Here is a 26,063-nt window from a genome sequence, read left to right on the forward strand (position 1 = left end):
AGTTCAATGCCCTCGGATGCACCAAGATGAACTTTTCCTGGCAATGTGAAGAGCTGCAAAACCTGCACTCATGCAGAGACCAAAGACAGGATACAGATCCCTAACACACAGCAGGACATTCACATGTTCCTCTTGCAATGTGGTGTACTTAATTCTTTGCACTATATGTTCTATTGGGGGTCTCTATGTGGGAGAAACAGGACAGAAACTGAAAGCAAGGATTAAGTCTCATCGCCACACAATTACAGATAAAAAAACAAAACAAAAAAAAAACATTTGCCAGTGGCCAAACTTTTCTGTGGTTCAGGACACAACATCGAGAATATTAAAGTTGTCATATAAAAAGGCAACTTTAAATCAGAGAAACATCAAATGGTTTAGGAAAACAAACTTATTAGAGTCTTTCATTCCCTCTACACAACACTAAATCTGTCAGGAGGATTTATGACTCACTACAATATCTGAAAAATCTGTGCCAGAGACAGGAGAGCACCAGATCTCTGATCTTACAAGGATATTGGGACCACAAAACTTTCACACCACTAATTTAATCCAATTAAGGATTCACTCTCCAAGCTCAGTTTGTGTGTTTATTTAAATGTCCATTTATTATGCCATGTCTCTGCCTTTTTTTGTGCATATATTTGTGTTTCATTAGAAATTTTGTTATACCATGCCTGAGGAAGAGACCTAAGAAGTCTCAAAAGCTTGCTTTGTAACATCATTTATTTTAATTTTGTTAGCCATTCGAAAGGTATCGTAACTACAAGATTATCTTGTTTTTCCCACTGAGAGCAATCTTTTCTCAACTGGCTAACATGGTACCAAACCTTTTTTTTCTTCTAACCGTATTTACGTATGCATGTGTGTGTGAGCAGTATTGGACTGGGGTGCCAAAGGCCCACCAGTAACAAACTTCAGGACCCCACTTTTCAATAACTTGTAAATGTGACATTATCCTCAATCACAAAGTTATATAACAATGAACTGGGTTGATTGTTAAATGAATAAGATGCTGCCTTTGTCTGTAAATATTGATTTAAGTATATTGTGCCAAGTACTGCTCATATAAAAGGGTGATGGCCCACTCTTGCACAGGGGCCCACCAGAGAATTCTCCTGTCCTCCGGTGCAGGGCCGGCGTCAGCACCCGGCGCACCCGGGCAAATGCCGGGGCCCTGAGCAGGCAGTGGGGCCCACTGGCGGTCGCGCACCCCGCTGGGCTATGGGCGGAGGAGAGCGGTGTCAGCGCCCGCCCTTCTCCGCCGCTTGCTCAGGGCCCCGGCAGCCCGATACTTACCTCTCCCCGTGCCTCCGCAGATCAGCTGTCTTCCTGCTCTGCGCTCCCTGTAACGTCTCAGGTCAGAGGGCGCGGTGACGTCTTTACACCGCGCCCTCCCCTGAGCCGTCACAGGGAGCGCTGAGCGGGAAGACGCCGACAACGCTGGAGTTCGGAGCCGAGCAGCGGGCAGCAGGCAGCGGGCAGCAGGTAGCAGGTGAGAAGAAGGGAGGTGAGTATTTGATTTTTTTTTTTTTTTAATGTATGGAGGCATGGGGCATTATAAAGAGGGGAGGGGGGGCATCCTGCATGGGGCATTATAAAGAGGAGGGGTGACAGCCTGCATGGGGCATTATAAGGTGGGGAACAGCCTGCATGGGGCATTATAAAGAGGGGGGGATTCCTGCTTGGGGCATTATAATGAGGAGGGGTGACAGCCTGCATGGGGCATTATAAGGTGGGGACCAGCCTGCATGGGGCATTATAAGGTGGGGAACAGCCTGCACGGGGCATTATAAAGAGAGGGGGGGCATCCTGCATGGGGCATTATAAAGAGGAGGGGTGACAGCCTGCATGGGGCATTATAAGGTGGGGAACAGCCTGCATGGGGCATTATAAAGAGGGGGGGGATTCCTGCTTGGGGCATTATAATGAGGAGGGGTGACAGCCTGCATGGGGCATTATAAGGTGGGGACCAGCCTGCATGGGGCATTATAAGGTGGGGAACAGCCTGCACGGGGCATTATAAAGAGAGGGGGGGCATCCTGCATGGGGCATTATAAAGAGGAGGGGTGACAGCCTGCATGGGGCATTATAAGGTGGGGAACAGCCTGCATGGGGCATTATAAAGAGGGGGGGATTCCTGCTTGGGGCATTATAATGAGGAGGGGTGACAGCCTGCATGGGGCATTATAAGGTGGGGACAAGCCTGCATGGGGTATTATAAGGTGGGGAACAGCCTGCACGGGGCATTATAAAGAGAGGGGGGGACATCCTGCATGGGGCATTATAAAGAGGAGGGGTGACAGCCTGCATGGGGCAGTATAAAGAGGAGGGGTGACAGCCTGCATGGGGCATTATAAAGAGGAGGGGTGACAGCCTGCATGGGGCATTATAAAGAGGAGGGGTGACAGCCTGCATGGGGCAGTATAAAGAGGAGGGGTGACAGCCTGCATGGGGCATTATAAGGTGGGGAACAGCCTGCATGGGGCATTATAAAGAGGGGGGGATTCCTGCTTGGGGCATTATAATGAGGAGGGGTGACAGCCTGCATGGGGCATTATAAGGTGGGGACCAGCCTGCATGGGGCATTATAAGGTGGGGAACAGCCTGCACGGGGCATTATAAAGAGAGGGGGGGACATCCTGCATGGGGCATTATAAAGAGGAGGGGTGACAGCCTGCATGGGGCAGTATAAAGAGGAGGGGTGACAGCCTGCATGGGGCATTATAAAGAGGAGGGGTGACAGCCTGCATGGGGCAGTATAAAGAGGAGGGGTGACAGTCTGCATGGGGCATTATAAGGTGGGGAACAGCCTGCATGGGGCATTATAAAGAGGGGGGGATTCCTGCTTGGGGCATTATAATGAGGAGGGGTGACAGCCTGCATGGGGCATTATAAGGTGGGGACCAGCCTGCATGGGGCATTATAAGGTGGGGAACAGCCTGCACGGGGCATTATAAAGAGAGGGGGGGACATCCTGCATGGGGCATTATAAAGAGGAGGGGTGACAGCCTGCATGGGGCAGTATAAAGAGGAGGGGTGACAGCCTGCATGGAGCATTATAAAGAGGAGGGGTGACAGCCTGCATGGGGCATTATAAAGAGGGGGGGGCAGCCTGTATGGGGCATTATGTGGGGGGTAACAGCCTGCATGGAGCATTAAAAGGGGGGGGCCTGTATGGGGCATTATGTGGGGGGGAACAGCCTGCATGGAGCATTATAAGGGGGGGGGGAAGCCTGTATGGGGCATTATGTGGGGGGTAACAGCCTGCATGGAGCATTAAAAGGGGGGGCCTGTATGGGGCATTATGTGGGGGGGAACAGCCTGCATGGAGCATTATAAGGGGGGGGGCAGCCTGTATGGGGCATTATGTGGGGGGTAACAGCCTGCATGGAGCATTAAAAGGGAGGGGCCTGTATGGGGCATTATGTGGGGGGTAACAGCCTGCATGGAGCATTATAAGGGGGGGACAGCCTGTATGGGGCATTATGTGGGGGGTAACAGCCTGCATGCAGCATTATATGGGGACCGGTATCCTGTATGGAGCGTTATATGGGGGCCAGTATCCTGTATGGAGCGTTATATGGGGGCCAGTATTCTGTATGGAGCCTTATATGGGGGCCAGTATTCCGTATGGAGCCTTATATGGAAGCCAGTATTCCGTATGGAGCCTTATATGGGGGCCAGTATTCCATATGGGGGCCAGTATTCCGTATGGAGCCTTATATGGGGGCCAGTATTCCGTATGGAGCCTTATATGGGGGCCAGTATTCCTTATGGAGCCTTATATGGGGGCCAGTATTCCATATGGAGCCTTATATAGGGGCCAGTGTTCCATATGGGGCCTTATATGGGGGCCAGTATTCCGTATGGAGCCTTATATGGGGGCCAGTATTCCGTATGGAGCCTTATATGGGGGCCAGTATTCCGCATGGAGCCTTATATGGGGGTCAGTATTCCGCATGGAGCCTTATATGGGGGTCAGTATTCCGCATGGAGCCTTATATGGGGGTCAGTATTCCGCATGGAGCCTTATATGGGGGTCAGTATTCCGCATGGAGCCTTATATGGGGGTCAGTATTCCGTATGGGGCCTTATATGGGGGCCAGTATTCCGTATGGGGTCTTATATGGGGGCCAGTATTCCGTATGGGGTCTTATATGGGGGCCAGTATTCCGTATGGGGTCTTATATGGGGGCCAGTATTCCGTATGGGGCCTCATATGGGGGCCAGTATTCCGTATGGGGCCTTATATGGGGGCCAGTATTCCGTATGGGGTCTTATATGGGGGCCAGTATTCCGTATGGGGTCTTATATGGGGGCCAGTATTCCGTATGGGGCCTTATATGGGGGCAAGTATTCCGTATGGGGCCTTATATGGGGGCCAGTATTCCGTATGAAGCGTTATATGGGGGCCAGTATTCCGTATGGGCGTTATATGGGGACCAGTATTCCGTATGGAGCCTTATATGGGGGCCACTATTCTGTGTGGAGCGATTCACCGGTTTCTGAGCTATTGTGGAATTTACAATAGATATCACTCATGAAGTGAAATCTTTGCATTGTACTATATATATATATATTTCTCCGCCGTATCTCTGCATCATGAATCGTGGTATGTGTTAAAGGGGCCCACTGAGACTCTTTCGCCCGGGGCCCAGAAAAACCTGGAGCCGGCCCTGCTCCGGTGGGCCAGTCCAAGCCTGTGCGTGAGTGTATGCACATGTGAGAGTGTATGTATGCTAGTGTTTGTACGCATGTGTGAGTGTGTGTATATGTATGTACACGTGTGTCTATGTATGCATGTGCCCAGGCCCGGCGTCAGCACCCGGCGCACCCGGGCAAGTGCCGGGCCCTGAACAGGCGGGGGCCCGCTTGCCGTCGGGCACCCCGGCGCGCTATGGGACCCATGAGCGGAGGAAAGCGGTGCCGGTGACAGCACCCCCCCACCTGCTTGTTCAGGGCCCCGGCAACTGGGACAATACTTGCCTCTCCCCGTGCCTTCGCAGAAGGTCCAGAGTCTGCCGCGGCTGCTGCACTGTGACATCTCAGGTCAGAGGGCGCAGTGACGTCTTTCCACTGCGCCCTCTCCTGAGCAGTCACAGCGCAGAGCAGGAAGACGCCGGCAACGCTGAGGAGACCAGAGCAGCGGCAGCAGGTGAGGAGAAGTGAGGTGAGTATTTGATTTTTTTTTATGTATGGAGGCGTGGGGCATTATATGGGGAGGGTGGTGACATCCTGCATGGGGCATTATATGGGGGGTGATATCCTCCATGGTGCATTATATGGGGGGAGAGGTGACATCCTGCATGGGGCATTATATGGGGGGGTGACATCCTGCATGGGGCATTATATGGGGAGGGGTGGTGACATCCTGCATGGGGCATTATATGAGGGGGGGTGACATCCTGCATGGGGGATTATAAGAGGGGGAGGTGACATCCTGCATGGGGCATTATATGGGGGAGGTGACATCCTGCATGGGGCATTATATGGGGGGGGAGGTGACATCCTGCATGAGGCATTGTATGGGGGGAGAGGTGACATCCTGCATGAGGCATTGTATGGGGGGAGAGGTGACATATTGCATGGAGCATTATATGGGGGGGTGACATCCTGCATGGGGCATTATATGAGGGGGGGTGACATCCTGCATGGGGCATTATATGGGGGGGCGGTGACATCCTGCATGGGGCATTATATGAGGGGGAGAGGTGACATCCTGCATGGTGCATTATATGGGGGGGGTGACATACTGCATGGAGCATTACATGGGGGGGTGACATCCTGCATGGGGCATTATATGAGGGTGGGTGACATCCTGCATGGGGCATTATATGGGGGGGTGACATCCTGCATGGGGCATTATATGGGGGGGTTGACATCTTGCATGGGGCATTATATGGGGGGGGAGAGGTGACATCCTGCATGGGGCATTATATGGGAGGAAGTGACATTCCGCATTGGGCATTATATGGGAGGAAGTGATGTCCTGCATGGGGCATTATATGGGGGGGGGTGACATCCTGCATGGGGCATTATATGGGGAGGAGGTGACATCCTGCATGGGGCATTATATGGGGGGGTGACATCCTGCATGGGGCATTATATGGGGGGGAGAGGTGACATCCTGCATGGTGCATTATATGGGGGGGTGACATACTGCATGGAGCATTACATGGGGGGGTGACATTCTGCATGGGGCATTATATGAGGGGGGGGGTGACATCCTGCATGGAGCATTATATGGGGGGTTGACATCTTGCATGGGGCATTATATGGGGGGGGGAAGTGACATCCTGCATGGGGCATTATATGGGGGGGAAGTGACATTCCGTATTGGGCATTATATGGGGGGAAGTGACGTCCTGCATGGGGCATTATATGGGGGGGAGGAGGTGACATCCTGCATGGGGCATTATATGGGGAGGAGGTGACATCCTGCATGGGGCATTATGTGGGGTGGACATCCTGCATGGGGCATTATGTGGGGTGGACATCCTGCATGGGGCATTATGTGGGGTGGGTACAGCCTGTATGGAGCGTTATATGGTGGCCAGTATCCTGGATGGAGCATTATATGGGGGCCAGTATCCTGTATGGAGCGTTATATGGGGTCCATTATTCTGTATGGAGCATTATATGGGGCCCATTATTCTGTATTGAGCAATATATGGTGCCCACAATACTGTATGGAGGACTATACTGTCCTGTCTGCACTGTGTGCCATGAAGATTCGCCGGTTTCTGAGCTATTGTAGAATTCACAATAGATATCCCTCATGTAATGTAAGAAGTGAAATCTTTGGCATTGTAATATATAAATATTTCTCTGCGGTATCTGTGCATCATGAATCGTGGTATGTGTTAAAGGGGCCCACTGAGACTCTTTCACACAAAAACCTGGAACCGGCCCTACATGTGCATATGTGTATTTATATATACCATGTGCAAAACAACAGCCTCCATTTTATAGGCTGTTAACTACACCCAGAGGTGAGGTATGTGGGTAGCTGGACCAGCCAATTCTTTCCTAGTTACCTGTAACCCGGCTCCCAGGTGCACCAAACGATCCTCTTAGTGCTTATGTGCACTAGAGAAACACTCCGGGTTACATCACAGACACCAGCCATCTCTGTGACACATACCTCCCATCGTCTACGCAGCCATTAGCCACCTTACATATCTCCCCCCTCTGCCAAAAGCCATGGGGCTTGACACCTTCTACTACCAGACAGGGGATTCTCGAGAGGACATCGACATTACCATGTAGCTTCCCTGCTCTACGTTCTACATGGAAGTGGAAGTCCTGTAGGGCTAAAAACCAGCAGGTGACCCTGGCATTTTTTCCCTTTGTTTCCCTCATCCATCTGGGTGGGGCATGGTTGGATACTAATCTAAATTTTCAACCTAACAGATAGTACCGTAAGGTGTCCACCTCCCACTTTATGGCCAAGCACTCCTTCTCTATGACCGAATAATTTTTCTCGCAGGAGGACAGCTTTCTACTCAGGTAGAGGACAGGGTGCTCCTCCCCGTGTATCTCCTGGGAAAGGACTGCTCCTAAACCGACATCTGAGGCATATGTCTGGAGTATAAACTCTTTCTTGAAGTCGGGGGCAACCAGGAGCGGCAGCCTACACAAAGCCACTTTCAACTCTTGAAAGGCCGTCTCCACCTCTGCAGTCCACTTGGCCATGGCTGATTTTGTCCTTTTAAGGAGGTCAGTTAGTGGGGCGGCCATCATGGCGAAGTTTGGGATGAACCTCCTGTAGTATCCCACGATTTCCAGGAAGGCTCTGACTTGCTTTTTCGACAAAGGTCTCGGCCAATTTTGGATTGCTTCCACTTTAATATTTAGGGTTTTATCTCGCCTCTACCTACTACATATCCGAGGTACTTGGCTTCTTCTTTCCCCATGGCACATTTCTTCGGGTTTATTGAATACCCTGCCTTCTTCACAGCATCAAACACCGCCTGGACCTTTTCCAGATGACTCTCCCAGTCTGGGCTGAAAATAACAATATCGCCCAGGTATGCTGCGGCGTATTTCTTATGGGATGCAAGGATGCGATCCATGGCTCTCTGGAAGGTTGGAGGGGCCCCCTGCAGTCCAAACGGCATCAGGACATACTGGAAGCATCCGTCCAGCTTAGAAAACGCAGTCTTCTCTTTTGCTCCCTGTGCCATGGGGATCGGTTAATATCCCTTCATCAGATCCAATGTGGTTATGTACCTCGCTGGCCCAAGCCTCTTAATCAGCTCATCGACACTTGGCATAGGATATACGTTGAATTTGGAGACCTCATTCAACTTCCGTTAGTCATTGCAGAATCTCAACTCACCATCGGGCTTTGGGACCAAAACGATCGGGCTCGACCAACCGCTCTTGGATTCTTCAATGACACGGAGTTTAAGCATACGAGCCACCTCTTTGGAGATCAACTCTCATCGGGCCTCAGGTATTCGATAGGGCTTCAAATTCAACAGCACGTGGCTCCATCACAACCTTGTGTTCTATGACCATTGTGCAGCCCGGCAATTCATAGAACAGATGCCGGTTCTTCTGCAGCAACTCCTGACACTGCTGTTTCTGAGCCTTCGTTAGCGTTTCCGCTATTGCAACTCCTCCAAGTCACCTTCTGGCTTGCACCGCAAGCATGGAGCTTCCACAGCTTCTCTGTCTTGCCAAAGCTTGATGAGGTTGACGTGGTATATCTGATATGGCTTACATCGTCCCGGTTGATGAACTTTGTAGTTCACTTCACCCCCTTTTTCTGCCACCTCATACGGCCCTTGCCACTTGGCCAAGAACTTACTCTCCCGCGTAGCAATTAGCACGAGGACTCAGTCTCCCAGATTGAATTGCCTCACTCTGGCAGGCCAGTTGTAGACCCTGGCCTGAGCTTCTTGTGCCTGGAGGAGATGTTCTTTTACGATGGGAATCACCTTCGCAATCCTCTCCTCCATCAGAGCGACATGCTCGATCATGCTGCTGTGGGGCATGACCTCGGCTTCCCAGGTTTCCTTTGCGACATCCAGGAGACCCGTGGATGTCGGCCATATAGGAGTTTGAATGGGAAGAACCCTGCAGAGGCCTGTGGAACCTCTCGGATGGAAAACAACAGATACGGTATGAGACAGTCCCAGTCTCTACCGTCCTATATATATAACTAACCTACAACACACCAAATAAGAGTCATAAAAAGATCCAAAAAGTCAATCATTTTGAAAAAGTAGACACAGTTTTATTAGACAAAATTCATACAAATACAATAAAAGAGCTGGGTTCAAATGAACACCAGAACAAGAGGACAATGCCTCATACAGTTAAGACGAGGTCCAGATATAGGCTTCAAAAAAGATATTGCAGTGCAGCTCACATGTTTGTGCATACGAGAAGAGGGAATAAGACCAGAAAGTACCACTGGTCACAGAACACTAAATCCCTTACCATGAGTCATAAATCACATTTGTGCATGTTATATGTAAGTTTAACTCATGGAAAAAAGGGTTATTTATACATGAAGCAAACAAGCTTCATTAGACATAGATTAAGCGTCCAAATCTCTCATTAAACCAGGGCTGTAAAAGTTAATAAACATGTAAAGAAAATCTCTCCATGTGATAAGTACCTATCCTGATTTTCTGCACTGCTGGATCAGTACCCCGTGCCCCTACGCACGTTTCGGTGCATATAGCACCTTTTTCAAGGGGAAAGTGACCTGGTGTGGGAGGAGGCTTGTGTTTCTTATATACTGCAAACGCAGCTGTACAATTAGTGGTCAGGACCAACCCAGCACATGTGTGCCATCACACACGCTGTGTAATGCCCAGTATCCGGGGTTTCACAGCGACGCGCATGGGTCAGAGGGTGCACTTCCCCTGACCCACGTGTGCGCGCGTCGCCCGAGTGCCGGAGAATGAGCGACAGCTGAGGTGCGCAGGAGCGCATGCGCAGGTCCAGCCACACGGAAGGTGAAGAGAAAACTCCGCATATATGCCAGAATGTAGGTATATGGACATTCCTATATATATATATATAGCCTTCCTCAACATACTCTTCAGAGTCTTGTTCTCTGGGAATAAACATACCTACAAGCGCTTTAGTACATCTTAAATCCCAATTTCCTTTCAATTGGCCAGATAAATACTGTATATAAAGTACCTGGGCATTAAGATTAGCACATCCAATAAATATCTCTTTAACCTGAACTACAAACAACTCCTTACTTCAATTCTAGATCAAACTAAAAAATGGAAGGCCCCATTCCTCTCCTGGATGGGTAGAAAAAAGTTTATGAAAAGTATCCTATTGCCTAAACTCATCTACCTTTTTCAAATGTTACCCATCGCTCTTCCAAAATCATTCCTTTCCAAAATCAATTCTGCATTCTTTAACTACATCTGGAACAAACACCGACCAAGGCTTAACTCACACACACTTTCATTGCCAAAGAGACATGGAGGCATGGGAGCTCCCAATATATATACCGTAACTATTATTTAGCTGCCACACTGTCTAGGACTATTGAGTGGGCAAGGAAACCAAAGGAGAAACCCTGGCTCTCCTTAGAGGAACATATGTCTCCCATCCAATTGCGGTCAATTATTCTTTCCCCCTCTACACTTACGCATAAAATTACATTTCACAACCTCCTTACATGCACAACGGCCAAATGCTGGAAACTAGCTGCGGCCCACCTTTCTCCAACCCCGTCCCCACTAGCTCGAATATCAGAGATCATAGCACCAGACTTAGAAAAAGACACAACCTCTGCTACATCACCTCTAATTGATGAGTTATATAATGAAGGCTCCTTCATCTCCTTTCAAGAACTAAATACACTTCCCACAATGTCAAACTACACCTTTATCCATTACGAATCCTTAACCCTAGAAAGCATGACCATAAAAATCTACACTTTCACATACCTGGGGCCTTTTAGGCCGTGTGCAAATAATAAATAAATGACCAACTGGAAATGACAAACAACTATATATCTGAGGAATACCTAGAGTTTCAAAATTCTAACTAAAGAAATCTTGCAGAAAATAGAAAACAATTAACAGGGCGTGCCTGCGAGGCTCCAGGTATGCGTTCTAGGGTTAAAGAAGACAATACAATAAATCATATCTAGAGGAGATCCCACAAGATCGCTAACCGAGTTTGAAACCATGTGCTCACAGATAAAAACCCTGAAAAAAGTACTTTCATCCGTCTACAATATTTTGATTACAAGAGATGCTTCTTCGAAAAGAGCTTTCTTACTGAAATGGGGAAAAGAATTAGGTTCTATTTTCACTGAACCTCAAATTAAAGACATTCATAAATTCTCCCATGTCCCTTCACAATGCATTAGAGTCCATGAAAATAGCTACAAAATAATTACCCAATGGTACAGCACACCTCTCCAGACGCACAAATGGTTTCCTACCACCTCAGATCTTTGCTGGAGATGTGAAAGTGAAAAAGGTTCATACCTCCATGTTTGGTGGTCTTGCCAGACCATACAAGCATTTTGGAAAATCGTATCCCAAATTCTGTCTGAAGTTCTTCACATGCACGTTGTTCTAACGCCTGAACATATTTTCTTGAATCTACCAATAGACGTAAACAAAAAATCTGAATCAAAACTAGCCTTTTTCATTTTATCAGCAAGTAAACTCCTTATTCCCGCGCTTTGGCGCACACCTAACATCCCAAGCAAGAAACAATTGATTCTTAAAATTGACCAATTGTATCATATTGAAGAGGTGGCTGCTCTTTCACAAAAAAACTTTTCCTTTTTCACTAAAATCTGGTCTCCATGGGAAACTTTTAGGAAATCGGTCAAATTTATTCCCTTAATCACCTAGATCTTACTTATAGAAATGTAAAATCTTTAACTTATCTATGGATCTATTCCCCCCCCCCTTCTAATTCTCCACCTCCCTTCCCCTCTTCTTTAATGACTTCCCATTTTCTAGTTATTTTCATTCCTTTCCTTACCTAAGATTTCAGAAATGACTAGAATTGTTAACTCTGACTCTATTGTTTAATCTTGTTATTATAGAAACGTCTAAAATTGTTAAAATTGATTTTAGTATTTATTCTTGTTCATGAAAAAAACTTGAATAATTTATCTAAGTTTTCCCTCTTCTTTGACGGAACTCATTCTAACCTTTATCTTGCCACAACTGGCACTTCTTTTTGCTCTCTAATTTTGATTTTCCTGTAAAATCCTATTTCCAGGTATTGCTCCACCATTGATGTTTTCTGATATGTCTTTACTCTTTGATTCATAATAAATAAATCATTCAAAACAAAACAACTGTCTGAAGATGATACACTGAAGTCCTCAGTTGGGAAATTTGCAGGACTTTGCATAACTACCTCATCACCTTACTCATAAAGGGAGTTCCCTGGTCGGTCAGGATCTCCTTTGGTAAGCCTGTTCAGGAAAAAACGTGGACCAACTCGCGGGCTATACTCTTTATGGAAGAGTTTCTCAGTGGAATCGCTTCAGGATAGCGGGTGCCATAGTCCAGGATAACCAATATATATTGATGCCCACGAGCAGATTTAACCAGGGGACCGACCAAGTCCATAGCAATTCTCTCGAACGGCACTTCAATAATGGGCAATGGCACGAGGGGACTTTGAAAGTGAGAGGTGGGGGCGGTTAACTGACACTTAGGGCAAGACCTGCCATACTTCAATATTTCCCGGTGACATCCGGGCCAAAAAAAACTCTGCACAATCCGTTCCTGCATTTTTCCAACTCCCTGATGTCCCCCCAAGACATGTGAATGGGCCATGTCCAACACCTTCCGTCTATAGGAGCCCGGCACTATTAACTGCTCCACACGCTCCTTCCTCACTTTCGTGACCGGGTACAACAACTCCCCACTCATCATAAAATGGGGAAACCTTGTGTCAGCCCCCGGCTCCTGTGCAACCCCATTTATGACAGTGACATTATTAAAGGCTTCCTTCAGAGTAAGGTCCCTATGTCGGGCAGACCCAAAATTCTCGCTGGTCACCCCTAACTCTAGAATGTTAGACTCAGGGGGCACTATCTCCTCGTCCCCCACAAGGACACAAAAGGGAAACCTGTCTGACTCTAGGTGTGGTGATACCTCATCAGGGTTAACTGTTTTCTTATCTGAGACAGCAAACCTGGAATCCTTCCCCACAGTTCCCAAAATAAACAAAAGTCCCGGCCTATAATAATAGGGTGCAATAAGTCCTGAACAACGCCGACCTCGTGGGACTCAGTACCGTGGGCCGTTTCAATGTCCACTCTGGCCATAGGGTAGTCCTTAGCATCATCATGAATGCACCAAACGCTGACTTTTTTTACCAGGATCATTTGAAGAGGAAGGATGGCCCTCACAAGGGTCACAAGACCCCTGGAGTCTAGCAGTGCCGTTACCTCCCGCCCTTTCACCTTCAAGAGACATGCTTGAGGCCCCTCACTGGGTGGACAGTTCACACTGCAGGCCGGATATGCATAATATGAACAACAGCGTCCTATGCTGCAGTTCATCGGCTTGACGGTCAGGGGACAACGGGCAGCCATATGGCCTGGGCCGTGGCACCTCCAGCAAACAACATCAGTCGTAGGGACCTGGGGCACCACCTCCCCCGCCCCTTTGGACCTTGGACGCCCCACCCCCTTTTGGGCCTCCATGCCCTGTTGGGACCCCCAGTATGGAGTGGGCTGCCTTCCCAAGGAACCTTCAACCCCCTGGTATCTCTTGACCAGTCCAACAAGTTCATCCGCATTCTGGGGATCACCCTGGACAACCCAAGTCTGTATGGGCCTCGGCAGGGAGTGCACAAACCGGTCCATCACCACGCGCTCTACCATCTGCGCAAGCATAGAGGACTCCGACTGCAGCCACTTCTGGACCAGGTGCAACAGGTCAAACATTTGGGAGCAAGGTGGTTTGTCCGAGTGATACACCCAGCGGTGAACCCACTGTGCCCTGATAGTCATTGTTACCCCCAAGAATATCAGTTTTTAAGTTGCCATACTCTTGGCGTCCTGGAAAGCTAAATCATAGTACGCCTTCTGGGGCTCTTTTCTGCAGAGCCCATCTTACCGCCTTCCGGACGTGGGTCTCATCAGCCGGACTGGGGGTTGGGGCGCTCGTCCTGCTCTGGATGGCGGTTGCCAGAAGCTGCATCTGCTGCGGGTGTTCCTGCAGGTGCTGCTGGATCTCCGGTAACAACAGCCTGTTGGTCTCCTGCTGCTGTGACTGGACCAGGTGTTTCAGCAGGTCCTCCATTTTGTCTGGCGATGCTTGCTGGCTTGTTGCAGATTTTACCCAGGACATGCAGTCTGTCCTGTAGAAGTCACATGTCTCTGCTGGGAACGCTGCCCGCACGTCTAACACCAATTCTAGGGGTTTTACTCACTTGGGTGCGACAGGAGGAAAACAGGGAGCATGTTCCTTTAAAAGTTCATGTGGGTTTACTGCTTCATAAACAGAAAAGCAAATAGCCTTTAGATCAGGCAAACAAAGTAAACGCCCTTAGCAGGTCTCTCACTCAGGCCTGTGTAGCCCACAGGCTGGGGTAGCGTCCAGTATTATGGCTTAGTCTGGAGACAACAACACACAGGAGGCCTTCTCCCTCCAAATACACAGACCATGTGCCAAACAACAGCCTCCATTTTATAGGCTGTTAGCCACACCCAGAGGTGAAGTATGTGGGTAGCTGGACCCGCCCATTCTCTCCTAGCAACCCGTACCCCGGCTCCCAGGTGCACCAAACGATCCTCTTAGTGCTTATGTGCCCTAGAGAAACACTCCGGGCTACATAACAAAGACCAGCCGTCTCTGTGACACATATCTCCCATTGACTACGCGAACATTAGCCACCTTACAATATATATATTTACACATATCTACAGTGGGGAAAAAAGTATTTAGTCAGCCACCAATTGTGCAAGTTCTCCCACTTAAAAAGATGCGAGAGGCCTGTAACTGACATCATAAGTCGACCTCAACTATGAGAGACAAAATGAGAAAACAAATCCTGAAAATCACATTGTCTGATTTGGAAAGAAATTTTTTTCAAATTTTGGTGGAAAATAAGTATTTGGTCAGTTACAAACAAGCAAGATTTCTGTCTCTCACAGACCTGTAGCTTCTTCTTTAAGAGGCTCCTCTGTCCTCCACTCATTACCTGTACTACTGGCACCTGTTTGAACTTGTTATCAGTATAAAAGACGCCTGTCCGCAACCTCAAACAGTCACACTCCAAACTCCACTATGGTGAAGACCAAAGAGCCATAGAAAGACACCAGAAACAAAATTGTAGCCCTGCACCAGGCTGGGAAGACTGAATCTGCAATAGGCAAGCAGCTTGGTGTGAAGAAATCAACTGTGGGAGCAATAATTAGAAAATGAAAGACATACAAGACCACTGATAATCTCCTTTGATCTGGGGCTTCACACAAGATCTCACGCCATGGGGTCAAAATGATCTCAAGAACGGTGAGCAAAAATCCCAGAACCACACGGTGGGACCTAGTGAATGACCTGCAGAGAGCTGGGACCAACGTTACACAGGCTACCATCAGTAACACACTATGCCGCCAGGGACTCAGATCCTGCTGTGCCAGACGAGTCCCCCTGCTTAAGCCATTACATGTCTGGGCCCGTCTGAAGTTTGCTAGAGAGCATTTGGATGATCCAGCAAAGTATTGGGAGAATGTCATATGGTCAGATGAAACTAAAGTTGAACTGTTTGGTAAAAACACAACTCGTCGTGTTTGGAGGAGAAAGAATGCTGAGTTGCATCCAAAGAACACCATATCTACTGTGAAGCATGGGGTGGCAACATCATGAATTGGGGCTGTTTCTCTGCCAAGGGAACAGGACGACTAATCCGTGTACATGAAAGAATGAATGAGGCCATGTATTGTGAGATTTTGAGTGCAAACCTCCTTCCATCAGCAAGGGCATTGAAGATGAAACATGGCTGGGTCTTTCAGCATGACAATGATCCCAAGCACCTGCCAGTGCAATGAAGGAGTGGCTTCGTAAGAAGCATTTCAGGCTGTGTGCCCACGTAGCGTTTTTCATGCGTTTATGCTGCGGAATTTCCGCAGCGGAAACGCTTGTGAAACGCTAGGTAATCCGCACCCCATGGTCCCCAAGGGGATTCCGCATGTTCTATGCACATGCTGCGGATTTTTCTGCAGCGTTTATGCTGCGTACAAAAATCCGCAGCATGTCATTTAATTTTGCGTAAGCGCAGCGGAACTCCCGCCATTGACTTGCATTGAGACGCACAGAAACCGCGACTGTACATTTTTACAAGCGGCTTCTATGCGTCTCTATGTGCGGATGGTACCCAGTTCTGGAGGAGAGAAGACTCTCATCCAGACCTGGGTACCATTGTACCTGTAAAAAATGAATAAAATAACAAATAAAGTTTATACTCACCTTTCCGAAGGCTTCTCTCTGAATGCCGGCATCGCTGAAGGACCTGCGGTGACGTCACAGTCATGTGACCGCAGGCCCTTCACCGCTCTGTCTCGCGATATGCCGGCAGCCGGGAACCAGACAGGAACGAGCGCTGCAGCCACGCCGGGGCCTCGGGGGTGAATATAGCTTTATTTGTTTTAATTTTTACGGTTCACACTGTATAAATCCATGCTGTTTGCATGGATTTATACAGTGTGACCTAGTTGTCAAGCACTTTCCAAGTGATGCTATCGCCTGGAAAGCGCTTGTCAATCTGCATGCGGAAACGCATGTGAATCCGCATGTGGATCCGCATGTATTCTGCAGGAAAAACGCATGCACAATCTACATGCGTTTTTTCTGCCAGGGAGATGCAGAAATGCTGCAGAAATTTTCTGCTTCATTTCTGCATCGTGGGCACATAGCCTCAAGGTCCTGGAGTGGCCAAGCCAGTCTCCTGATCTAAACCCTATAGAAAACCTTTGGAGGGAGTTGAAAGTCCGTGTTACCCAGCGACAGCCCCAAAACATCACTGCTCTAAAGGAGATCTGCATGGAGGAATGGGACAAAATACCAGCAACAGTGTGTGCCAACCTTGTGAAGACTTACAGAAAACGTTTAACCTCTGTCATTGCCGACAAAGGATATATAACAAAGTATTGAGATGAACTTTTGTAATTGACCAAATACTTATTTTCCACCATAATTTGAAAAAAAAAAATTCTTTCCAAATCAGACAATGTGATTTTCAGGATTTGTTTTCTCATTTTGTCTCTCATTGTTGAGGTTTACCTATGTTGTCAATTACAGGTCTTTCTCATCTTTTTAATTGGGAGAACTTGCACAATTGGTGGCTGACTAAATACTTTTTTTCCCCACTGTATATCTATGTGTGTAAATACAGGTGCATCTCACTAAATTAGAATATCATCAAAAAGTTAATTTATTTCAGTTCTTCAATACAAAAAGTGAAACTCATATTATATAGAGTCAATACAAACAGAGTGATCTATTTCAAGTGTTTATTTCTGTTAATATTGATGATTATGGCTTAAAGCCAATGAAAACACAAAAGTCATTATCTCAGTTAATTAGAATACTTTATAACAACAGCTTGAAAAATGTTTTTAAAATCCAAAATGTTGGCCTACTGAAATGTATGTTCAGTAAATGGACTCAATACTTGGTCGGGGCTCCTTTTGCATCAATTACTGCATCAATGCGGCAATGTGGCATGGGGGGCGATCAGCCTGTGACACTGCTGAGGTGTTATGGAAGCCCAGGTTGCTTTGATAGCAGCCTTCAGCTCGTCTGCATTGTTGGGTCTGGTGTCTCTCATCTTCCTCTTGACAATACATCATAGATTCTCTATGGGGTTAAGGTCAGGCGAGTTTGCTGCCAATCAAGCACAGTGATACTGTTGTGTGTAAACCAGGTATTGGTACTTTTGGCAGTGTGGACAGGTGCCAAGTCCTGCAGGAGAATGAAATTTCCATCTCCAAAAAGCTTGTCGGCAGAGGGAAGCATGAAGTGCTCTAAAATTTCCTGGTAGACGACTGCGCTGACTTTGGTCTTGATAAAACACAGTGGACCTCCCCCAGCATATGACATGGCTCCCCAAACCATCACTGATTGTGGAAACTTCACACTAGACCTCAAACAGCTTGGATTGTGGTATCTCCACTCTTCCTCCAGACTCTGGAACCTTGATTTCCAAATGAAAATTGGAACTCTGGGACCTTGTGAAGTGAGTCAATGACTGCCTTCTGGACATCTGTCAAGTTAGCAGTCTTCTCCATGATTGTGGAGCCTACTGAAACAGACTAAGGAACCGTTTTAAACGCTTAGGAAGACTTTGCAGGTGTTTTTTGTTAATTATTTTAACTTACTGAGATAATGACTCTTGTGTTTTCATTGGCTGTAAGCCATAATCATCAGCATTAACAGAAATAAACACTTGAAATAGATCACTCTGTTTGTAATGACTCTATATAATATATGAGTTTCACTTTTTGTACTTAAGAACTGAAATAAATTAACTTTTTGATGATATTCTAATTTAGTGAGATGCACCTGTATATGTGTGCCTAATTATATATATATAATGCTCAAAAAAATAAAAGGGAACACTAAATAACACAATGTAACTCCAAGTCAATCACACTTCTGTGAAATCAACCTGTTCAGTTATGAAGCAACACTGATTGTGAATTAATTTCTCCTGCTATTGTGCAAATGGAACAGACAAGCGGTAGGAATGATAGGCAATTAGCAAGACACCCCCTATAAAGGAGAGGTTCTGCAGGTGGTGACCACAGACCATTTCTCTGTTCTCATCCTTTTTGGCTGTTGTTTTGGACAATATTGCATTTTGTAATTGCTCTCACCCCTAGAGGTACAGTAGCATGAGGTGGCGTCCCAACCCACAGAAGTTGCTCAGGTAGTACAGCTCACCCAGGATGGCACATCAATGAGAGCTGTGACAAAAAGGTGTTACGATACTGGCGTAGAACTGCTGGAAACCAGTGGCCGAAGGAGAACGGGCAGGAACAGCAAGCGCTTCTTGGATATAAAAAGGAGTTGTAGGAGGAGTCATTCAATCCGTAGATGAATGAGAACAGTCCGGGAAATAATGTTCAGGAGTTGTGACTGGAACTAAGCTAACAGCTAGACACAACACTCAAGCAATGAGTGAGAAATCCATGTGGCTTTAAGTAGGCCCAAACAGGATACAAGATGGATTCCAAGGTTCAGAATCTGCCATCTTAGTAGAGGGCAATTGAAGAACACAACATCAGCCTCCAGTGGTAAGGAGTGGGATAGCAGCATAATTATTAAGGTGAACAATAGCAGCCACTAGTGGTCAAACTGTAGAAAGACAACAGGAATTCTGACAGAAGGGTAGCTGTGTTTGTCAGCACAGTGTCTAGAGCAGGGGTCTCAAACGCGGCTGAGTATATGGGCAGCACATGGAAAAATTTGAATTTGGGGGGCTGCATTCTTTGCAGGTCAAAGTGACATTTTTAGTGATACACCTTTTGAACATTTTTGCTGTGTTTATTTTATTTTTTTTATAGCTTGGGTCATAATGGATGGGACGATAATAAACGTGCACTTTTTAATGTTTACTTTAGTTTATATATAAAACAGCATTTTTAGTGCCAAAATATTTTTCATGCTTTATTTTTATTTATTTTTTTAACTTTTACAATTTTGTTTCCCCAATTGGCCACATACATTAATACTGTCTTACAATTAGCACCATATAATAATTCTGGCAAACATCTTGCAGTAATGTTCTCCATCCTGGTCTTCATTTTGTAGTAATGTCCCATACTGGTCCTCATCTTGCAGTAATGCTCCCCATCCTGGTCCTCATTTTGTAGTAATGTGCCCCATCCTGGTCCTCATTTTGTAGTAATGTGCCCCATCCCGGTCCCAATCTTCTAGTAATGTGCCCCTCCCGGTCTAAATCTTGTAGTTATGTGACCCATCCCGGTCCCCATCTTGTAGTAATGTGCCCCATCCCGGTCCCCATCTTGTAGTAATGTGCCACATCCCGGTCCCCATCTTGTAGTAATGTGCCCCATCCCGGTCCCCATCTTGTAGTAATGTGCCCCATCCCGGTCCCCATCTTGTAGTAATGTGCCCATCCCGGTCCCCATCTTGTAGTAATGTGCCCCATCCCGGTCCCCATCTTGTAGTAATGTGCCCATCCCGGTCCCCATCTTGTAGTAATGTGCCCCATCCCGGTCCCCATCTTGTAGTAATGTGCCCCATCCCGGTCCCCATCTTGTAGTAATGTGCCCCATCCCGGTACTCATCTTGTAGTAATGTGCCCCATCCCGGTACTCATCTTGTAGTAATGTGCCCCATCCCGGTACTCATCTTGTAGTAATGTGCCCCATCCCGGTTCCCATCTTGTAGTAATGTGCCCCATCCCGGTACTCATCTTGTAGTAATGTGCCCCATCCCGGTCCCCATCTTGTAGTAATGTGCCCCATCCCGGTACTCATCTTGTAGTAATGTGACCCATCCCGGTCCCCATCTTGTAGTAATGGGCCCATCCCGGTCCCCATCTTGTAGTAATGGGCCCCATCCCAGTCCTCATCTTGTAGTAATGTGCCCCATCCCGGTCCTCATCTTGTAGTAATGTGCCCCATCCCAGTACTCATCTTGTAGTAATGTGCCCAATCCCGGTACTCATCTTGTAGCAATGTACCCAAATAGGTCCCCATCTTGGAGTAATGCCCCATCCTGGTCCCCATCATGGAGTAATGTCCCCCATCCCGGTCGCCATACTGTGGCTATGTCCCCCATCCCGGTCGCCATACTGTGGCTATGCCCCCCCATCCCAGTCGCCATACTGTGGCTATGCCCCCCCATCCCGGTCCCCATACTGTGGCTATGCCCCCCCATCCCGGTCCCCATACTGTGGCTATGCCCCCCATCCCGGTCCCCATACTGTGGCTATGTCCCCCATCCCGGTCCCCATACTGTGGCTATGTACCCCATCCCGGTCCCCATACTGTGGCTATGTCCCCCATCCAGGTCCCCATACTGTGGCTATGTCCCCCATCCAGGTCCCCATATTGTAGATATGCCCCCATCCAGGTCCCCATATTGCAGATATGTCACCATCCAGGTCCTCATCTTGTAGTAATGTGCCCCATCCCGGTACTCATCTTGTAGTAATGTGCCCCATCCCGGTTCCCATCTTGTAGTAATGTGCCCCATCCCGGTACTCATCTTGTAGTAATGTGCCCCATCCCGGTCCCCATCTTGTAGTAATGTGCCCCATCCCGGTACTCATCTTGTAGTAATGGGCCCATCCCGGTCCCCATCTTGTAGTAATGTGCCCCATCCCGGTCCCCATCTTGTAGTAATGTGCCCCATCCCGGTCCTCATCTTGTAGTAATGTGCCCCATCCCGGTCCTCATCTTGTAGTAATGAACCCCATCCCGGTACTCATCTTGTAGTAATGTGCCCCATCCCGGTACTCATCTTGTAGCAATGTACCCAAATAGGTCCCCATCTTGGAGTAATGCCCCATCCTGGTCCCCATCATGGAGTAATGTTCCCATCTTGTAGTAATGTCCCCCATCCCGGTCGCCATACTGTGGCTATGTCCCCCATCCCGGTCGCCATACTGTGGCTATGTCCCCCATCCCGGTCGCCATACTGTGGCTATGCCCCCCCATCCTGGTCCCCATACTGTGGCTATGCCCCCCATCCCGGTCCCCATACTGTGGCTATGTCCCCCATCCCGGTCCCCATACTGTGGCTATGTCCCCCATCCCGGTCCCCATACTGTGGCTATGTACCCCATCCCGGTCCCCATACTGTGGCTATGTCCCCCATCCAGGTCCCCATACTGTGGCTATGTCCCCCATCCAGGTCCCCATATTGTAGGTATGTCCCCTTATTGTAGATATGTCAACATATTGTAGATATGTCTCCAACCAGGTCCCCATATTGTATGTCCCCATCCAGGTCCCCATATTGTAGATATGCCCCCATCCAGGTCCCCATATTGTAGATATGTCACCATCCAGGTCCTCATCTTGTGGCTATATCCCCATCCAGGTCCCCATATTATAGATATGTCCCCATATTGTAGATATGTCCCCCATCCAGGTCCCCATATTGTGGCTATGTCCCCACCCAGGTCCCCATATTGTGGCTATGTCCCCATTCAGGTCCCCATGTTGTAGATATGTCCTCATATTGTAGATATGTCCCCATCCAGGTCCCCATATTGTAGATATGTCGCCATATTGTAGATATGTCACCATCCAGGTCCCCATGTTGTGGCTATGTCCGCATCCAGGTACCCATGTTGTGGCTATGTCCCCATCAAGGTCACCATGTTGTGGCTATGTCCCCATCAAGGTCACCATGTTGTGGCTATGTCCCCATCCTGGTCCCCATGCTGTGGCTATATCCCCATCCAGGTCCCCATATTGTAGATATGTCCCCATATTGTAGATATGTCCCCCATCCAGGTCCCCATATTGTGGCTATGTCCCCATCCAGGTCCCCATGCTGTGGCTATGTCCCCATCGATGTCCCCATGCTGTGGCTATGTCCCCATCAATGTCCCCACGCTGTGGCTATGTCCCCATCAATGTCCCCATGCTGTGGCTATGTCCCCATGTTGTGGCTATGTCCCCATGTTGTGGCTATGTCCCCCATCCAGCTCCCCATGTTGTGGCTATGTCCCCTATTTTGCTGTTCTTCACGCACATAAAAGAGAAAAAAAAAGATTATTATCACCTGTCCTCCGTTCCTTGGCATCCTTTCTGCACATGTGGCCCGCAGGCACCACAGAGTCAGACCCCTTGATGATCCCGACCTGGTCCAGGAGGAGCCGCCGACAGCAGTGCTGCATTGCCGCGTACTGCGCGCAGAGACAGTCTCCCAGTACAGCATTACCAATGCCAGCCGCCGACCAATCAGAGGCCAGCAGCTGATATCTGCCCATGGCAGTGACGTCATACGCCGCTGCGCCGGCACACAAATGTCAGTTGCTGGCCTCTGATTGGCCGGCGGCTGGCATTGGTAATGCTGTGCTGGGAGACTGTCTCTGCACGCAATGCGCGGCAATGCAGCGTTGCTGTCGGCGGCTACTCCTGGACCAGGTTGGGGTCTGACTCTGTGGTGCCTGCGGACCGCATAGAGAAGCCTCAGGGTGGCCCGTGGGCCGCGTGTTTGAGACCTCTGGTCTAGAGCATGGAGCAGATATTGTATCAGGAGGCAGGACAGTACACCAGGTGACGTGAAGGGGGCGGTAGGAGGGCAACAACCCACCATCAGGACAGCATCAGAATACAACATCCACAAGTGGGTGTTGTGCTTACAGCCAAACACCGTGCAGGGCGATTGGCATATGCCAGACAACACCAAGATTGGCAGATTACACATTGGCGCCCAGTGCTCTTCAGGAATGAGAGCAGGTTCACACTGAGCACATGTGACAGACGTGACAGAGTCTGGAGACGCCGTGGAGAACGTTCTGCTGCCTGCAACATCCACCAGCATGATCGGTTTGGCTGTGGGTCAGTAATGGTGTGGGGAAGCATTTCTTTGGAGGGCCTCACAGCCCTCCATGTGCTAGCCAGAGGTAGCCTGACTGCCATTAGGTACCGGGATGAGATCCTCAGACCTATTGTGAGACCATGTGCAGGTGCAGTGTGCCCTGGGTTCCTTCTGATGCATGATAATGCTAGGCCTTATGTGGCTAAAGTGTGCCAGCAGTTCCTGCATGATGAAGGCATTGATGCTTTGGACTGGCCCGCTCGTTCCCAAGACCTGAATCCAATCGAGAACATCTGGGACATCATTTCTCGTTCCATCCACCAATGTTGCACCACAGACTGTCCAGGAGTTGGCGGATGCTTTAGTCCAGGTCTGGGAGGAGATCCCACAGGAGACCTTCCGCTACCTCATCAGGAGCATGCCCAGGCGTTGTGGGGAGGTCATACAGGCACGTGGAGGCCACATACTACTGAGCATCATTTCCTTGTCTTGAGGCATTTCCACTGAAATTGGATCAGCCTGTAATTTGATTTTCCACTTTGATTTTGAGTATCATTCCAAATCCAGACCTTCATGGGATAATAATTTTGATTTACATTGATCATTTTTATGTTTTATTGTTCTCAACGCATTCCACTATGTAAAGAATAAAGATTTGCAACTGGAATATTTCATTCAGTGATATCTAGGATGTGGTATTTTAGTGTTCTCTTTATTTTTTGAGCAGTGTGTGTGTGTGTGTTTAAATAACTGCAATCAATCGCTTCCTATAACCACCAACAAGCTTCTTACACCTCTCCACTGGAATTTTGGATCACTCTTTCTTTACAAACTGCTCCAGATCTCTCATATTTGAAGGCGCCTTCTCCTAAAAGCAATTTTAAGAATTCTCCACAGGTGTTCAATGGGATTTAAATCCGGACTCATTGCTGGCCTCTTCAGAACTCTCCAGTACTTTGTTTCCATCCATATCTGGGTGCTTCTTGAAGTATGTTTGGGGTCATTGCTGGGGCGTACTTAGAAATCATGGGGCCCCATAGCAGCAGTTCTAATTGGGCCCCCACCCAAAAAAAAAATATATATATTCGGTGGGGTCACAGAAGAGCATATCTCAGAACTTTGCAGCCTTCACAAAGTAATTATCCTTCTACTGAAGCCCTAGATTCCTCTTTTATTGCACCCATAAAGTATGATGCCAACAAAAGAGCCCCCCAAACACTGTATGATACCCCCACAGTGAATTCTTCCACAGTGCCCTCCACACGCCAGTATGATGACCCTACTGTACCTCATCTCAACTTCCCCGGCAAAGTATAGTGACCCCAATATAGTATGATCCCCCACCTGTGACCCCCACACAGCCCTCCATGCAGTACTTTATAATGGACCTCCAAAAAGTATAATGGCCCCCACACAGTATGATGGACCCCATACAAACCTTCACACTGTATAATTGCTTGCATACAGTGTAATAGCCCCCACATAGCTCTCCAAATATTATAATGGCCCCCACATAGCTCTCCAAATATTATAATGGCCCCCACATAGCCCTCCATACAGTATACTGCGCTCCCCATAGTCCTCCATACAGTATACTGCGCTCCCCATAGATCTCCATACAGTATACTGTGCTCCCCATAGTCCTCCAAACATTATACTGTGCTACCTTCCCCATCCTGCTTCCTTGGCACCTGACGTCTCAGCGCAGCAGGCTCGATGACGTCACTACATGGTGCCCACTTTGCTAAGATGCCCTGGTGCTTTAGGGTGCTTGCTGCCTAGATCGAAGCAGCAGGGAAACAAGAAGAGCTGAGTATTGTTTTTTTTTAATCAATGAGTAAATTGTGGTGGCTATAATACTGTATAGATGACTATGGGGAATGCATTATACTGTATGAACTGTGGAGGACTACGGGGAGCGCATTACACTATATGGAGGACTACGGGGAGCGCAGTACACTGTATGGAGGACTACGGGGAGCGCATTACACTGTATGGAGGACTACGGGGAGCGCAGTACACTGTATGGAGGACTACGGGGAGCGCATTACACTATATGGAGGACTACGGGGAGCGCAGTACACTGTATGGAGGACTACGGGGAGCGCATTACACTGTATGGAGGACTACGGGGAACGCAGAACACTGTATGGAGGACTACAGGGAACGCAGTACACTGTATGGAGGACTACGGGGAGCGCAGTACATTATATGGAGGACCATGGGGAGCGCTTTAGACTGTATGAAGGACCATGGGGAGTGCATTACACTGTATGGAGGACTATGGGAAGCGCAGTACACTGTATGGACGACTATGGGAAGAGCAGTACACTGTATGGAGGACCATGGGGAGCGCAGTATACTGTATGGAGGACCATGGGGAGAGCAGTATACTGTATGGAGGACTATGGGGAGAGCAGTATACTGTATGGAGGACTATGGGGAGTGCAGTATACTGTATGGAGGACTATGGGGAGCGCAGTATACTGTATGGAGGACTATGAGAAGCACAGTATACTGTATGGAGGACTATGTGGTACCCATTATACTGTATGGAGGACT

Source organism: Phyllobates terribilis, unplaced genomic scaffold, assembly GCF_046119375.1.
Source record: "Phyllobates terribilis strain yellow unplaced genomic scaffold, ASM4611937v1 Scaffold_7__3_contigs__length_470593459, whole genome shotgun sequence".
In the NCBI taxonomy this organism is placed as follows: Eukaryota; Metazoa; Chordata; class Amphibia; order Anura; family Dendrobatidae; genus Phyllobates; species Phyllobates terribilis.